Raw genomic sequence first — 18,988 nt, forward strand, 5'->3', positions numbered from 1 at the left:
AATGGGGGTGATGCCTGAGGCTGTTTCATGTAACTTTTTCCTTTGCAAAATGTTTTCGGCGTCTTCGTTAATACCTGTTAATACCTCTTTAACAAAATAGCGGAGTAGATTTTTGACAAGGAAAAATTTACATACATACTTCAAATGATATCAGGAATCATCATCACTTTCAAGGAAATACAACATTTTTCGAACACCCTGTATAATAAAACTGTTTAAGACCAATATTAAGACTGTCATCTCATAAGATAGACATCGTTCTAAACTCGATAAAATTTCAGCAACTCCTGGAAGCATGAGTTCAAAATAATTTTACTGATTTACAAACATTTAGCAGTATTTCAAGTATCGTACTATTTAATTCTTAATGTAGATACATGTAAAGTTTGCGAGGAATAAATGATACCATAACACAGTCAACTTTTGAAAACATTAACGCAATTACGAATGAGGTGAGGCGAAAAAGCGTGTTATTTAAAATTTTAAAGGTGCAGTTCGTAGCATGCATAGTTGGCAGGCGTTCAAAAGCGCGTTCCTTAAGACGGAAGTTTGGAATCGATGAATGGACAAATTTCGTTCTACATTTTCGACCTACTCTCGCCTGTTAAATCATCCGTCTGCTTGCAGCGACCAGTCCTGTATAATTTCTGCGAATATAAATTTACGGAACCTGACATACTACAGACATCTAGGGTAAACGTACCTATTACTGCGGGTGTACGTTTTACCGCGGTATTTTTTCTCAATCAGGTTATAACACGTAAAAATACATTTTTTGCCCTGAATAAATTTGTACAGTTTAACGAGATTGTATTCTCGTTGGCGCGGCAAACAAAATTGTCAATCATTCTCATATTTTTATAATCTCAGCATTTGAAAAAACATTCTTCATAAAAGACGATTTTTCTTCTATCTCGATCACCAAAGGACTGTTGTTCGCATGATTGTAAGTACATACTTTAGATTGCTTGAAATTGCATAGGGGAAAGTTTTATTATTATTTAGACACTCCTATTTCCATGCAATAAAAATATAAAAAGAAACTTCTCTTGCCTTTTTAATAAAGAAATTAAGCCCTCAGCATTGCGTACATTAAAATGAAGGAGGAACTCGTTACTGCGGCACAAAAATCGCTAGCAATGTCCCTAATACTGAGGTGTGAATTGCAACTGCGATGAGAAACGAGCTTCGCTTCAGCCAGCGGTGTATTATAGAGGTTTTTTTCCTCAGAAAAGTGTGATATGTAGATAGAGTTTAGCTCTCTGGTCGCCGCTAGATGGCATATCGGACAGATTCAAGCTTTCATGTATTCAGCACTCATTGTCAGCAATACATACCACGTAGTAGAGTTGGGCAGGAATTAATTACATGAGTAATTAATTACATCTTCAATTACATGTGCAAAAGTGGACTATAATTACAATAAGAAAACGGTGAAATGGTCCAAACCATAAAAATTAGTGGTTTAAAAGAACAATTGCACTGAAGTAATTGTTAGACTCAATTACAATTACTGTAATTGTGTTAAGTAATTGCAATTATCATACTTCTTTCACAATTACTGATTGAGCGAAAGTAATTGCAATTCCAATTCCAATTACATGTAATTGTAATTTTATTTCTGCAATTCCCAAGTAATGTTAATGCAATTACAAATAATTGTAATTGTTACTTGTAATTACTTTTAATTGTAACTGGTAGTTGCAATTCCTCTCACACAGCAAGTACTCTCACACGCCGCTAGACCATGTATACGTACGCGAGGATTGCAAGGGTCCGGGATTCAACTTCTGATTTCTCGATAATGCAAGGACGTGGTTTTTTAGTAGTCAAAATCGCTAGATGAAAGATCAATCTAGGCCATTGTTTGCCTCAAAAGTCCTTCTTTTACGTTTCCGAGCAATGGTTTTGCAATATTCGGCTGCATGTTGCCCGTCGGAGAGGCTACTACGCCGCGCCGGCGCGGCACGGCGTGACTGCAGCGTCATCTGACGGGAAACATGCAACCAAATATTACAGAACCATTGCTCGGAAACGTAAAAAAAGGACTTTTGAGGCAAACAATGGTCTAGATTGATCTTTTATCTAGTGATTTTGACTACTAAAAAACCCCGACTTTGCATTATCGAGAAATCAGAAGTGGAAAAAGTAATTTCAATTACAATTACAATTACTTACCAATTTCTGTAATTTGGAATTGCAAAAATTGTGTTCCTTACATTTCCCTTACGAACATTCATTGACTGGACTAACGGTGTATTATTGCGTGTGATAGATACCTTAGCAATCTCATTCACACACGTATATGAAAGCTTGAATCTGCCCGATATGCCATCTAGCGACGGACTAGCTCTATCTATCACAAAACGTCAACACCTAATGTAACACCTCTATAATACACCGTGCTTCAGCCTAATGTGTTTTAGGTTAGGTACCTATTCGATACAAAATAGGTCATTCCATTTAAAAAACTTAATTTGACTTTTTAAAATCCCCCCTCCCCACCATTCTAGTCCTCAAAAAAATTAGACTATATGATTGCACTCTTCATACCGAACAATTTTTGTAAACAAATTTTTTTCGTAAGTTCAGTGCGTCACAAGATATTTCCGTTATCAGATAAATGAAACACCCTGTATATATCCGCAGTACACAGTGGGTACGTAGTAATTCGTAAACGCGCGCGCGCGATTCTTTTTCGTCAGAAGTAATACGTACAAAATGTTGTCGATTTTAATTTTTAATATTTTCTTATGTTGTATTAGGTTTTCAGGGCTACCAATTTTTCTTTGTATTCGGAACACATCATTCTTCCGTAAAATGCTTACACATATTATATTATATTATTGCATGCTAAATTAGCTTTGAGTAAATACAATTCCAGTTTTTGAGATCGTCCGTTCTACTGAATTTTTAGCAGTCCAGTCTGCGATACGAATGCATCAAGTTCACTGTTTGTCAACAAGATTCCAGATGGTTATACACGTAGAAAGGGGTGCAATAACTTTGACCACCTTCAATATTTCCGTTCTTTGTGATACTACGAACAAATTTATATATACAAAACTTGCTTGGTACGGAGGGGGAAATATTTTGATGCGAACATGTTTTATATGGGTGAAAGCGCTTCGGAGATTTCAAGATCACCTTGATCTCTTTAAATGAAATTACCTTCTTCTTGTATGACGAATCGATGGAGTATCAAATTTAACTAAACTTAACAGTTAACGACATATTATCGAAATAATTTTCAATAGGTAGCTACTAAATACCTGAAATATAGTAGCTGCTGCTCCACTTGAATACGGGGAGTGCATGTTAGGTTTAGGACATACGAAGGTCGTCGATTTACAATAGAAAAGGTGGATCAATTTAAAAAAAACCTTCAACCATACAAAAAATGTTTGCATCACAATATTTCCCACTCTGTATCATGCAACTTTTCTATAAAGTGGAGTGGGGTAAGTCCGCCGTAATTTTTGCAAACTTGGACTTTAAACTGATGTATTTTCAGTCTGGTATGCTTTCTTGGTATCAAACTTTTGCCACAGTTATTACTGATGAAATAGTATTATGTAGGATTCTAATTTTGCTGGAAAATTATCATTTTGATAGGATATTGTACAAAGTGTCATCTAGGACGCACTTGCCCCGAAAATGGAGCAAGTCCGTCTCTGAGAGTTAAAAATGCTTTTTCGAACCTTGTTTCAAGTGCTACAGGGCAAGTAAAGAATGATTAACACAAGCCTGCTATAAAATGCTTCTTATCGCATTAAATTATATTGTTTAGTTTTATAGTTATCCATTTTTAAACAAACATGTACATCTACGCTGAAATATGAAAGGCGATACAGTGATATTAAAACAAAGTTTAAAAATGCTTTCGAACCTTGTTTCGAGTGCTACGGGGCAAGAAAAGAATTATTATCAAGCCTGTTACAAAATTCTTTTTATAGCATTAAATATATTGTTTAGTTTTATAGTTAACCATACAGAGTACGGACTTACCCCACCGTGATAGTACGGACTTGCCCCGTGTAGTAATATTTACGGGGCAAGATCATCTTAGTGTTTTTCTGAATAAATTTTAAAAATACAATAAAAACAGTTTATTTAATGTAAACTTACATCAATATTTGTCGTACTTACCTAAAATAACAACACAGAATATATTAACAACTTGTAAACTATTGCACGATCAGGGTAACCTCACAGTTGTAGGTGTACCTCGCACGTGACTGTTTGGCATTGGTTGATTTAAGCGAGGAAAACATCTTTATTCTTGGGCGACATCTATGTAGAATAGTTCATTCTAACTTATACTTACTACATTAATAAATACAAGCTAGAGAAATTTCGTTGATATTATAACAAAAATAACCAATTAACGGACTTGCCCCGTAGACGGACTTACCCTACTCCACCTTATTAGTTATTTTCTATATCCGTTACGAATAACGGAAATATTTAAGGCCATTGTAGTCATTGGTCTATCCTCTACACCTATACGCTATCCGCTTACATTTTTCTCGGCAAATATCGCGCGTCAAGTAGAATTGTATTTTCGATCGAAGAAAAATCAAAACCTGTTAAGTTTCGTATTTTGTTTGTTGAATTATGTGAACGTTGGATAACCATATGCGATAACCATAGGTGATGAAGGCTGTAGTCAGGTTTAGAAACTGGTACAGGTTCCGTGCTTATGGTAATCAATAAACTATCGATTTCTGTATTTCCTTGATAGATAACACGCAACAGGTTCTTTCAGGGGACTGTGAAACGGTCGATGCTCTGAAAAAGCGTAAGCACGGAGCGTTAGCATTTTAGCAGGATTAATAAAGCTTCGATACGCGCGCCAAAGATTCCGGAAGTCCTACGGCCGGGAACGATCGTCGAATTTCTAGAGCGGAGTCAACGATTCGAGTCTCGTTATGAGCCGGGGAAAAAGAATAAGGACAGATTGGAATACCTAATTAATTAATCTACTCGTCACGGCTGTGGATCGCGGAATACTTGTTAATGGGAGCACACGGCTAGTTAGCGGGCTCTATGCACTCGTGGACTCATCGCCTGTTGCGGAGCGCCAATTTACCCGATGTGTATAATTATTAGCAACCGGTGTCACGAACGATTCGCGTAGACATTTCACCGATGTAATTGCTCTGAAAATCCTCGCGAAATCGAATTACTCTAGCTCACGAAAGTGTTTCAATCCCTGCGATTCATTTGCTACTTATAGCCAGAACTCGTACGCATAATCTTCAACTGACAACGAGAGGTCCAAAGCAATCTGCCGTTGATAATAAAACGGATATTAAGTCAATAAACATTGTTCATTATAAAATATCATATTATAACACTAGTCGTAAACATTCCGAAACTTTCCAACACTTTTGTGACTCATCTATATCTATACGATAGGTACCTTTTATTAAGTTTATTTTACGTCGCTTCTTCAACTGCTATGGTTATTAAGCGACGGGACCTACAGTTTTTAAGGTGGGTTCCGAAACCACCTTGGGCACCACGAGTTTCACGATAGGTATCTGCTCGTTGTTACGAGCCAGGGCCGCGAGCAGCACGAGTGGCCGGCGAAGGGTTGTTACCGTAGGCATATGATATCAATTTGTTAGTTAAGGTACGCGGACGAACCCAATGCGAAATTGGAGAGCTGCTAGAATTATAGACAGCGAGGACAAACCTGACGCGAAGTCAGGGAGCTTCTAGAAATGGAGTCAAGCGCAGAAAAATCTGATGTGTAATCAGAGAGATTACAAAAACGATAAAACTTATCATTTACGTATCATTCAAGAGGTGAAAACACTATAAACTGCAGAATGAGAATCACATTTGGCTGACAATGACACTCTTGAGAACTATTAGATTTAGAATTTAGAAGAACGTTGGAAGTAGCATAATGATGTAGAATAGTTTTTTTTATCACCGACACATGCATGCTTTAATGTAATTCAAGTTTAATAAAATCATCTCTTTATTCGTGCGATTATATTAGGTTGGGGAAAAAGAAATCCATCATTTCTCCGCTTGAGATAACGTAAAAATAATGGATTTCTTTTTCCCCAACCTAATATTATATTTGCTCTATTCATCTTTATCGAAATAGTCAATAAAAACGTAGTGAGATAGTAAAATTTATATAAATAGACTCTTTGGGTCTAGCAGACTAACTAAGATTGGTCCAGCGGCCCCACCCACAATTTTTATTGATTTCTTGTCTATGTTTCAATATCTATGTAATATAGCCCAATTTTTTTAAGCAAGCAATGAACTTTAATCAATAAAATATTTTCCACTTTGTTCGATGGTCTTTTGCCATCTTTCTGGCATCTTTTTGGGTTATGCCAAGAGCAGATAGTGAAAACATTATTTCGCCAAGACTCATTTTGAAGGTTACTTAAAGGACATAAAATGACATTTCTTGAAAAAATGTTTCAGACAAAAGTTCCTTGTTTTCTCGTATAAAATCCGTATAGAATCCGCAATAAAAAATACCATTACGGTACAAAAATACCGCAATTTCATTTGTTTTTCAATATTTAACTATGTTCCATCAATCCGACCATCTTGAAACTTTTTTATATCTAACAGGATAAGCAACAGAAGATTGTTCTTGAATTTTTTGGAAGTGGTCACTCAAAGGGTTGCTTCCAATTCTCACCCCTAAAAAATTAAATGATTTTTTTCTACCCTTAATAATTTGATCACAATGGTGAAAAAAAATGTATGACATGAAGGAGGTAAGTTCGAGTATTTTCGTTTTTTTTATCTGAATATCTTAATTAACAAGCGAGAAAAAAAATGATACAGTTAAGGGTATTTGCCCTCATATCATCCTTATATGAAGGGTTAGCGACTTAAAATTTTAGGGGGTTATCTTTCAACCAAAAACCATTGTTTTCCACACAAAATTAATAAAGGGTGGGGCCGCTGGACCATTCTTAGTCTGCTAGACCCAAAGGGTCTAAGTGGGGTCGCATCGGCCTCAATAGTGCATTGAAAGGTTAAAGAAAGAGAATATTATCAAAATTTAATATTTTTATACTCTATGATAACTTGTTATGGAATTATTACAAACTGTGTGTTATGAACCATGTTGTAGAACGATGTTCCTTTATTTTGGGAGAAATTGCAGTAAACGATTGCAGGAATAACCTGTTAAGGCGTTAAGATCATATTGTTGATCTATATGGATCCTGTATAGATCGGAAAACAGATTTTTTTTTGGAAATGTTAATAATCTCTCATCAAGTGGGAAGTTTTTTTTAAAAACATCTTAATTTTTCATGGATCGGTTATGTACTTTATGTACGTATTGTAAATATAATTTGTTTCCATCGATAATATTAATAATAATGAAGTTGGCTAAGAAGTCTAATATATGTAGATCGAGTCGAGTTAACCCGTAGCTATAACCACGGGAGTCCGGAGTCCGGAAAGATAACGTGTATATTAGACCACAAACGTGAATAAAACACGTAACACGCTGTAACCGCGTCGCTATGAAAATAAACCTACAAATAGTCTATGAATCTGTACTTCCGTGATTAGCACATTCGCTATCGTTTATTCGGTGTCCGATTACGAATATTTGTCGCATTATTTGTCTCACAATTAGTTTAATATATGTACAGTTACCCGAATTAATAAAATAGCCGATTTCTCTTTCTACGAACTTTGAAACCGATTTCTAAACAAACGAAAATGAAATTCGAATTTCAAGTCGGCGTTATTCGCCACTATTATCGAATAACCTACACTTGTTTTAGTAAATAAAGACAGGAAAGATATGCGTTGCATAGAAATTGAATTGTCATTCATCTGAAATGAAATATTGGGTTGCGGAAAAAGTTTCTTTGTATTCTTATAACTCTGTTAATGTTAATCGAATCTGGCATTACTTGAGTGCGTCTGAAAGGTGATATATCATAGAGTAATTACAAACAAGAAATTGTGATGTTTGTTTATTTAGTCAGAAGTTATTACGTCTTGAAAATGAGTGAAAACAAAGAAGAAATTCGATACACACACACACACACATTTGGAAATTTTATTACGAAAAAGGAAAGAATGCGACTGAAGCTGCTAACAAAATTTGTGATGTTTATGGACGCGATACACCTCGTTCTGGTCGACCGTCACTGAAAAAATCGATGAAATCATGCAAACAGTTGAGCAAACAGTTGATATCGGTAAGGAACTAAACATCGACCACAAAACAGTTCTAAACCGTTTAAAGATGGCTGGGTACAAAAACAGAGGTCGATGTTCGGGTGCCTCATGAGTTAACAATGTTAACATTGAAAAGTTCAATGGACCGAATTTCAATTTGCGAGTCGTTGCTAACACGAAACAGCTTATTACAGGCGATGAAAAATGGACATCAGGGACGGATTAAGCGGTCTGGGGGGTCCCGTGCTTGTAGCAAAAGATGTTTAGCTTGAAAAATTGAGCAACAGCCCTGGCTACCGTTAACAGGTGTTTCTTTGCTAAAAAAAGGTCATTCATTGTTCAATGTATAATGTATGGCAAGCAAGAAACCCTTTAGGAGAACAGTTAACAAAATTCATCTCGCGGCGAATAGCATCTCCATCGAAGATGAGCTTGGCAATTCAATTACCTTTATTAATCTAAAATCCACGTAACATTTGAAGCCACGTAGTTGTTAATTAAACAACACAGAGGTGTTGTTGCTCGTCGTCGTACATAACTCGCCGACTGTGAATCAGACTGTGAACGAACCGCAATTCCTAGGCTAATTCCTATCAGCCGACGCGACGCGCGACGCCTCTTTACCTTGCCAAAGACCTTGCTCTGTCCAGGAAGATCGCTCGATCTGCAAACCGATCGAGATCCAACGCGATTCAAAGATCATTGTCAAGCGCAACGAACAACCTATTTCACAGTCTTGAAAACGTACAGTTACTTGTTAGAAAGTATCTTAATAAATAGATCCGTATTATAGTAGATGAAATTATAATGCGAAGTTTTTCGAAATTGATTAAATCTTTATTGTGGAGGGTATATCACTTGATTTTGTTCGATATACCTCTACTCGTCACGCGAAGGGAAGTGTGTCGGTAAAGGAATGTCTGAGGGAAAGGGGAAAGGTGTGTGTGGGAGATAAGAAGAAACAGTAAAGAGAGGACGGAATACCTGAATGAAAAGTGATACGGTCAAGCGGAAATAGTAGAACAAGAAAGAAGGGAAGGAATGGGAATTATTGAGACTCTAAAGGGAAGGGATTGACAAATTCAAGGACAATGGCAACATAACAAAGATATAAGTATACATAGTACATATATGAAGCACAATGCTACCGTAGTATTCAGTTAAGAAGGAAGAGGGAAAAAGAGGAAGAGACAATGTGCATGATATGTGACAGACAGACACGTGGGGAAATCTTCCGAGAAACATCTGAAAGAGGGCTGTAAAAGTCGAGAGAGAATAAATATTGGGTTAGCAACTTAGTAATTGCGGTTTTTGTCGATAGGTGGCTTCAGCACATTCTTTTGTTTTGACAATGTGTTCAAAGCACCTAACCTATATTTTTCTCTTGTTGTTTGGACTGTCCACCTTGAATTAGTAAGAAAATTGTATCGATTACTTATTTAGTTTCGTTCTTATCTCAATTTAAAAATGGAAGAACAAAACGCGCATTGCAGACGTATTCTATTGTATTATTTCCGAAAAGGCAAGAATGCATCCCAAGCATACAAGAAGAAGTTATGTGTCGTATATGGGAATGAAGCCTTGAAAGAAAGGCAGTGTCAAAATTGGTTTGACAAATTTCGTTCTGGTGATCTTTCACTCTAAAATGCACAACGATCTGGCCGTTCAGTTCAAATTGATGAGAGCCATATCAAGGCCACTATCGTTTCAGATCGTCGTAGCACAGATTGCAGAGAAGACGAAAAGTGGATAGTTTAGAAGAACGTTAATCGAAAAAGATCGTGGGCGAAGCAGGATGAACCAGCCCAGACAACATCAAACTGAGATTCACCAAAAAAAGAGTATGCTGTCAGTTTGGTGGGATTACAAAGGAATTCTGCACCTTGAACTTTTACCAAGAAACCAAACGGTTAATTCAAACGTCTACGTTCAACAACTCACCAAACTGAACGATGCGGTTCAAGAAAAGCGGCCAGAATTGGCAAATCGTGAGGGTGTTGTTTTTCAACATGATAATGCAAAGCCCGACACATCTTTGGTCACTCGCCAAAAATTATTGGAGCTAGGTTGGGATGTGTTGTCACATCCACCATATAGCCTTGACCTTGCGCCTTCAGATTTCCATTTATTTCGTTCCATGCAGAACTCCTTAAATGGTAAAATTTTTAATGGCGCTGATGATGTAATACTCATTTAATTCATTTTTCTGCTGGCAAAAATCAGAAATTTTATGAACATAGAATTGTGACATTGCTTGAAAGATGGCAAAAGGTCATCGAGAAAAACGGACAATTTCGATTTCCTGACTGCGGGGTCGAAATAAAATAAATGAATACACACACACACATATTTATAAACCTACTTTGTACTCCTACTCATAACATAATTGGGTGGTTAACTTCTTTAACTGTAGTTCACTGCGTTTCTAATATGCTTTCAACAGCTTGTATAATATAGGGTGTAACAGAATTTATGGGCATTGTGGGCAGAAAAGTTTATTCTATAAATATACGTCTGATGTGATCTTGTCAAAAATTACAAGTATTCCGGCTTCGCGATCATTTATTTGACAAACTGTACTGCGTTTGGTTTTTAATTATAAGACATACTCCGTTAGTATACTAAAATCAACAGTTGAAATGTCTAGTCAAATAACTATGTATATCTTATTTGAACGTCCACATATGGTGGTATACCATGTACGGAGTGTCCCAAAAGTCTCGTACTTTCATAAAAGGGACGATAGTGTCAAGGTGATTTGAAGTAATATTTTCCTTTGCGAAAATGTTCTCCGCTGGTGTTGCTACGGAGTTGTTAACGGAGAACAAAGGTGAATCACAGCACTGCTGCAGCAGACGGATTCCGGCTCGGCGACCGCGACCGGTCCCGTTGAGAGCGTGGCGTTGCCATTGGCTGACCCGGAATCTGTGCGCTGTGGCCGCGCTCTAATTGGTCCGTCTAATTTGTCGTTAATAACTCTTTAACATAGCCGAAGCGGAAATTTTCGCTAAGGAAAAAGTTACCTCAAATCACTTCAAGAATCATCTCTTTCAAACAGTGTCCAACATTTTTGGGACACCGTGTATAATTTTTTTCGTAAGCAAACCAACAACGACGCGACTGTAATAATAAGAAAATAATAATAATAATGAATGTATAAAGTTTGTAGTCTGTAGTAAATGTTTTTGTTGAATTACATATTATACGAAATTGACTTTAGCGAAAATATTCTGTGCATTGTACAAATTCGATGATTGTTTAAATTGTTTATCTTCACAATATCTCTCATCGGTAAAGTAGTTCGTGTCCGAGTTATTTTATCTAGGTACAGAGTTTCTTGATTTACCTGTTCTATAACGAGTATAATTGAACCTTTTTCTGCATTCAATCGGTCGAAATCATTTTTCATCCACTTTTTCCTATACTTTTCCTATATCTTTTAATTACTTCGATACAGGAAAATTTTGAAACTTCAGCTTTTACAGCTTACAACGCGTTACAAACATTATTTATTAGGCGAATATATCATCCGATTACACTGATTGTTTAGCTAAAATCCCTAAATTGTGTCATTTAATTGTAGGATCATAGCATATTTATTATTACGTTCACGAAGCACTAAAAGTGACTATTTTACGTTACTTTATCAAACTAACAAGAATGTTATGTATCCAAATTTTTAGTGATTCTTTGATAGAATATAAGGAAAGACATTTTGTTGAATAATGTCGAGAGAAGCATCTTTACAACCTCTAGAATCGCAAATGAAAAATAAACCAAGTGTTAAAATTAGGTATAAACAGCGAATACCTTACTAGAAAAAATGCAAAAATATATTAACATAAATATTAATTGCGAATAAAAACATGTATTATACATATATTTTTGTCCAAACGAAGTTTTGAGATACGAAAATATTTATAACATTTATAAGATTAATTTTCAAATCCAGTTCGAAAATAGTCGCCGAGCGAAAGTTATTGTTCGTTATGTAGCGGAGAGATGAATTTGTCACGTGATGATTTGGTATGACGACATTCCATTGGTGTACTTGACCGGTTGACCTTTCCGCGAGGAATTCAACTAGCGAGAAATGATTGCTCATGGCGAAATCAAGGATGTATTCGACATTTTACCTCGGCGACGATGATTCAGAATTATTTTTAATGTAGTTTCGCTGAATACCGGACCCGTAGTCAAAGCGTGGGGCGCCGAGCGTCGCGCGTGTTTCGTTCACCATTAGGCGCGCGATTAGGTAACCTAGAAATCTATGCTACAACGCTATTATGTATAATGTATACATACGCGTCCGTATACGCGTGGCAAGACATCAACTTAATCGAAAGTACGTTCTCTCACATTTGAATTTATAGTCAAACTGTAAAGCAATAGAACGACCACTGTTTTAGTAATACATAAATGTTTGTTTAACTGAGTATCAAGAAATAAGTGCTTTCCTTTTTTTTTTAATATTTTGGGACTATGTTCGTATCCATACGACTCTGGAATTGTATGTTTTATTTTTAATTGTTATGGTTACTCTTTATTTCATGGAATACGAGGAAGTGTGCATATACTGTACGGAAGTACGACTTGCATATGCACTCGCAACAAAACAACGAATATGTTACTAGGAGACACACACTATTCTTCCACAATTGTACTGCCTGGGATGATAATAAGTATACAATAACTTTTACAATAGTTTCCTTTATCATTTTTAACCATATAATTCCTATGTAATTCTTGAATGTAAAGGATAATCTAGGACAGGAGTGGCCAACCTGTGGCGCATTGGATCCTTGCGTTTATACTAATTCTTTTGAAGTAGGCGCCATAACTGAATCCATCTTCATATTTTCAACACCTGAGAGCTCTCAGTTGAATTTATTCAGCCTTCTTACTCATCGATTCGTCGCAATTTTTTGACAGTTTACAATTATAGGATGAGAATTGCGGTGTTCAAGACAGTGATCGCCCTATCGTCCAAAAAATCATTTCTCACTATTATAGATTAGTGCTCTAATGAACGTATGTCTTTTCAACTGGCGTTAGTTAATTAATTTAGTTGCGCGATTGAGTTATCCCTTTTCCTCCCCTAACCGAAGCAGTTCCTACCCCTATACAATGAACGTAAGAAGGTAGAAAAAGTGCTTGAGTTGTATGGCGCACCTGAACTCGTACGTGAAACAATTTTGCGCATGGTATGCAAAAGATTGGCCACCCCTGATCTAGGATGATCTAAGAACTCACGAAAGAAGACCAATAAATGATATACACAGATTTTTATTCAACTTTGCACGATTGTTTGTCAACAAATTATCACATTCCATGTACCAGTTAATGTCTAACATCTTTTGTTTGAAATATTATTTGATGCAACAACCCAGTAAGCAAACATGCTCGATTTTGGACAGTAGGCTGTGCCAGTAGAATAACATACTTCTGCATCCGAATAAGTATCGTCTTTTTCTGGCACGATGTGCCGGCACAAGCTGGGAGCAGAACGAGAGCAGCTCGGTCATTCGTTTAAGAGGGCAGCACGGTCGCACTAATGTGGCGGTCGTCGGATAATAGATAATATCCCTTGCTTGTGTGTAGTTAACCTAAATTCTCACATTACAAGACTAGAAATTAATATTATTAGCGAGTAAAGAATGGACATTCAGAGAAATTTTCTAATATGTATATAATATTTTAGAGGAACATTAACAAATTGTTGAAATAAATACAGTAAATGCGTACGTGGGTACCCGGTTGAGTAGACAAGTACATGATCGACATCCGCCATATTAGTGCGACCGTGCTGCCCTCTTAAACGAAGGACCTAACCCAGACCGGACCAGCATAAAGCGATACTTCTGCGTCCGAAAAAGTATCGCTTTATGCTGGCAGAGTGTACTGTCCAAAATCGAGCAGATTCCGAGCATCCTCAGCTTTCTGACAGTTTAATGCTTCCTATCTGCTGGCATTGTACGTTTGCAGGCTGTGCTCGATGCCTGCTCGAGGCAGAGCTGGCTGACTGGGAAGTAGGTTACGAGTAAATTCCGGTGGTGCAGTTAAGTGACATACTTGGTACATGTATGTATGTGTACAATATAAACATACAGATAAAAATATCATAGTCAAGATTTTAATTAGATGCAACAAACAACTAGATAGACTTATACAATAAGAATTACAATGTGTCGTTTACTAATCTTCCTTTCTTAGTTTACAACCTAATGCTATCGAAAATCGCAATTATTGAGTGAGAAAAAGAAATAAATACGCATTACCATACAATGTTTTAATTTCACTTGTGCTTTCTCTCCTTTTACGAATTACCACTCTTGATCTCACTTAGTTCATCATGTTTTTATTGTGCACTATACACTTGTTAGCATTTATATGGGGTGATCAAGTTGAAGTGAAAGAAAACATCTAAACCGCGTTTCTAACAATAACAGAAATGTTTGATGTTCCATTTGAACGGTTTCAGAGAAGGAATTGCGTTCGCGAAATTATTGTGTGCATTACAATGCAGTTACTCTTCAGCGCCGCCCAGCTTTCTTGTATAATAAAGATCATTTTTCAATTCTCTTTGACTTGGGATACGCTCGTTATTCTCCTTGTAACAAATAGAAAAAGTGCATACGTACAACCTTCCTATTACCTCTGACCGTCTCCACAATTAATCAAAGGAAGGCCTACAGACATTTTCTTCAAATACAATAATGTCTCTATTGACGCAAAATGGCTGTACACGTTTGACGCAAAAAAATATCTCCTCCACTGTAGTAATCTGATATCTCGGCTCGCATATATCGGTGTGATCCACTACTAATGCAACGCGGAGAGTCGCCGTTGTCGGCACAGAATTGTGCGTCCTCACAATGTAACACCAATATTTCATCTTTTTTATTATTACTTATTTTGTTATGAAACTTTCATCAATATATTCGTGGAATTTTTCTGATTAAAAAAAGACCAAACACGATAAATTTCAACTGTATTTAGTGGTTTAATCGACGAAGAAAGTTTCGGGCGCTAGGAAGCGCCAGCTCAAAGAATTTCCCATACGTTGTTCTTCGTTGCGTTCGAAACTTTCACCGTCGATTAAATCACTAAATACAGTTAAAATTATATCGCGTTTGGTGTCATTTTAAAAAGAAAAATGCCACAAATAAGTTGGTGAAAGACCCATAAAAAAATTATCAAAACTAAACAAGTTTTGTAATTGGATTAGTAGTGGTTCACACCGATAGCGCCACCGAAAGGAAGCTTGGTGGGGGAAGCAGGTGTTTCAGGGGCTCCACCCGTGCCCAGGTCAGTGATGCCATATGAGGGGAATCACGGTGAGATGATGTACTACCTCTCTGATGACCAGACCAGTCTACACACGGCACGACCGTGGTCTACTGTCTTACAATTAGTGGGGGACAATTAGTTGGAGTGTGCGCAATAGTGCACATGGTGCTGGAATGGGATAGGGATAGGGAAAGGGAAAAAGGAGGAGAGTATTTCCGCGAATTTCGCACCCGTTTCGGTGCCATCTGGCATCGCTGGCCCAGGCCTGCTGTAGACGGTAATTCTTTGCTCGACAGGTTCGATCATTCTGAAATGCGACGCTCAGGAGTTTGGATTTTTCACACAATTGCGTATCATTGTTGACTGAAGATCAGCTGGGCCATGCTCTTTATCAGGCTCACTTATACAGGTTCTCACTAAATGATGAATACCCATTTTTGACACAGGTACACGATGTAGGTACACAGATATATCCAAGAAAAGCATACTCTCCAGACACACACAAACCACGTATGGTCTGTCGCTAGTTTGCATTACATGCATACAAAAGATGTAACTCTACCGCTAGCTACCACGAGCTTCTTGGGCTTGTCCCTGATCCTGCTGCAGAATTATAGGGTTAAAGCCTGATTCATCTTTTCTTTCAGTTAGATCACGAATTCCGCATTTCCCTTGCGATCAAAACGATTCCTGCGAATTGTCCGGGATGCAGTTGCCCGGTATTTCTGGGCTAAGCTGTCAACTTGCGTCGTCTCTTAACAAAACCAGGCAACGATATGTATCCATGGAGGATTTTCCTCGGTTCATGGCTGACATTTTCCCACATGTTCAGGCACTGGTATAATGAGTTACCTTGTCAACAATCGCTTTGTTTACATTTGCCTTGCATACGTCTTGTTTGTGGGACTGGCCGAAAAAATTCCGGATCTATCGTCGACGGCCCTGTACTTTCGAATAAATGAGCGGAATTGTTCTGTAGGTCAGAAACGGAGAGAAAAACATAGCATAGGCAGAAACACGAGGACTGTCGGTAATGAGTGCAAACATGCGGCTAACGGCTAACGAAACTATTCGTGGGATAGCATTTGCGATTCATTATTTCCACTATCGAACGATAAGCGGGGATACGCGAAATACATATACATAGAATATAGCGTATCCGTATAGGGTAGAGGAGGCACGTGGCCGGCTCGCAAGCAGAGCAAACACGGAATTCGCGGCGTTCCACGGTGCGCCTTTCACTTTCGTTCTCTTTCGATTTTCCGTCTTACTCCCGTGCGCGAAATATCGGGCCACGTTATTAACGAAGATTTACGGGAGATAAAGCGCCGATTAGAATGTCGATACAACGTTGCTGTTGGCAATAAGGGTTGCTCCAGTGTCAATGTTTATCTCGGCTCTGCATATACGTAATCGGTTCCCACGGTCATGTTCCGCGTGATTTTTTCGAAAGGCCTCCCACGCACCGGTCAGCCATACCTGAAACACCGAGTCACACCGTGCGCGAGTTTTTACCACGAGGAAAATCTGTCCTAAACTCGAATGGAATAGAAAGCGGGGGAGCATACTGCATACGGCATGCGGCATGCGGCGTACAGCGTACGGTATACAGGCTGTGCCAAAGCTGTTGTACATACTTCCTTGAAAGGGGTGATTTCTGAGCTAATTTCAAGTCACTTTATCCGTTGCGAAAATCTTTTGCGCGGCTTTCTTTTCGAGTTATCACTGAAACACACGGACCAATCAGAGCATGGCTATACATATACGCTCAGCTGTAGCCGCCCTCTGAGTGGTCCATGTTTTTCATTAACAATTCCTTTACAAAGCCGCGCAGGACATTTTCGCAAAAGAAAAAATCACCCACTCCAAGGAAGTACAACATTTTTGGGATACTCTGCATAGTATAGACGTACATATATGTAGAGTATAGAGTATAGAGGAAGGCTCGGATGCAAATACATAGCGTGTAAACGCAAACGCGCCATGCCAAGACACGAGCCTTTGTTGCATGGCCTTTTTCTCACGTGTCGTTCGTTTTCGTTCCTTGTGAAAGCAGAATGAGTTTATGCCGCCTACGTTACATATTTTCCAGTCTAGCTATTACCCTCGGTCTTGATGGTCTGAAAGATGCGCGTCATTCTGACTACCAATTTATTCAAGACCATAGACGAGATGTCTCGCTTGCACTACGCGCGCAACTAGCCGGCAAAGACTTGTAACCGGATTGTTTTGGGGGGGAGGGGTCTGTAAAATGTGCCACCAAACTAAATTGATCTTTCTTCGTAGCATTTGATAGGGCCCTCAGAGAAAACCAAAACCCTCTGGGGCATGTTTCAAGTTGGTACTCGTACCACAAACGTACTTATAGATTGTAGGGTGAGTACGGTTTAATGATGTTAGGTTACGTCCGGAAGGAATGGCGTGGTCTTTGGTATAGAATATGTAAAATAATATTTATTTAATATTTAATATTGAAGAAACGAAACAAAAACAAAACTATGTCAATAGAGTCATTGCTACCGATGAAAATAACGTAATATAAATGAATATTTGATAATTATTTTGAACACTTACAAGGAGACCCCGCGTATCGAGACACCCAGATCTGAACGAAATTTTGTGTGAACATAGCTTAGACATTCTCATGAACTATCCCATTGGCTTTCTCTTGAATGGGCAGCCGTTTTCGAGATAATCGATATTGAAATGCGACATGTAAGTTATATTCCATGAGTGAAAGCCTCTTGTCACAGAGGTCCGTGGCCGAGTGGGTTGAGCGAATGTCTACCACGAGGTTGGTCGGGGTTCGCGTCCCGTGTCGGCATTTTTTTTAAAATATTTTTTTTCACTTTTTTTTTATTTTTCTACGTTCTACACATTATTTCTAATATAATAAATGACAAGTAATCTAGTTTTACGATAGACAAGATATATGTTTCCGCGCGGGGAAATTTTTTTGTTTCTTTTTCGAAGTTTTTGCAATAATGTAAAATAAGTTTACAACAAATAAGCAAGAAATTAAATATATTAACACCACGATTCCCGCCAGCACGTAGTGGGGTGATGAGCGTCGAAAAAGCACCCGAAACATAAGTATATTCTGCACCACGAACACCGCACAAATACTGTTGCACTTTCGTTGCAGTTGCACTTTTCTTTTTTTAAATCTTCCGGAAACGCTACCTCGTTCACGTTGGCGTAAATGAATATAATATTATATAATTATAATATAATTATAATATAATATTATATAATTATAATATTTTTTTTATCTTTTATATTTTTTTTATCATTTCTTTTCCTTTCTTTTATCCCTTCACCTGGCCGTCGGTGGCCTGAAAAACACATGTTGCTGTTTCTCTCCTTCTCTTGCTCGGTAAGACAGTCCCAAAGTAGTAGAGCAACATGTGTTTTTCGGGCCATCGTCGCCCAGGTCTGGTCTACAACATCTAACAATAAATTGTACGCATTAAAAACGGCTCAAAAATAGCTTTATTGCTGCTTGCCT

General features: G+C 37.8%; 2 protein-coding genes and 1 long non-coding RNA gene across 11 annotated transcripts in view; 1 reads left to right on the forward strand and 2 right to left on the reverse strand.

The window, feature by feature from the left end:
* LOC143210603 (uncharacterized) overlaps positions 1-18,988 on the reverse strand; it is a 226,339-nt gene that overhangs the window by 101,111 nt on the left and 106,240 nt on the right. The gene's annotated exons all lie outside the window — the stretch shown is intronic.
* Rab3gap1 (RAB3 GTPase activating protein subunit 1) overlaps positions 1-18,988 on the forward strand; it is a 147,630-nt gene that overhangs the window by 41,169 nt on the left and 87,473 nt on the right. The window lies entirely within an intron of this gene.
* Positions 1-18,988, reverse strand: part of Haf (leucine-rich repeat and fibronectin type-III domain-containing protein hattifattener) — an 88,327-nt gene that overhangs the window by 32,553 nt on the left and 36,786 nt on the right. The window lies entirely within an intron of this gene.

Source organism: Lasioglossum baleicum, chromosome 7, assembly GCF_051020765.1.
Source record: "Lasioglossum baleicum chromosome 7, iyLasBale1, whole genome shotgun sequence".
In the NCBI taxonomy this organism is placed as follows: domain Eukaryota; kingdom Metazoa; phylum Arthropoda; class Insecta; order Hymenoptera; family Halictidae; genus Lasioglossum; species Lasioglossum baleicum.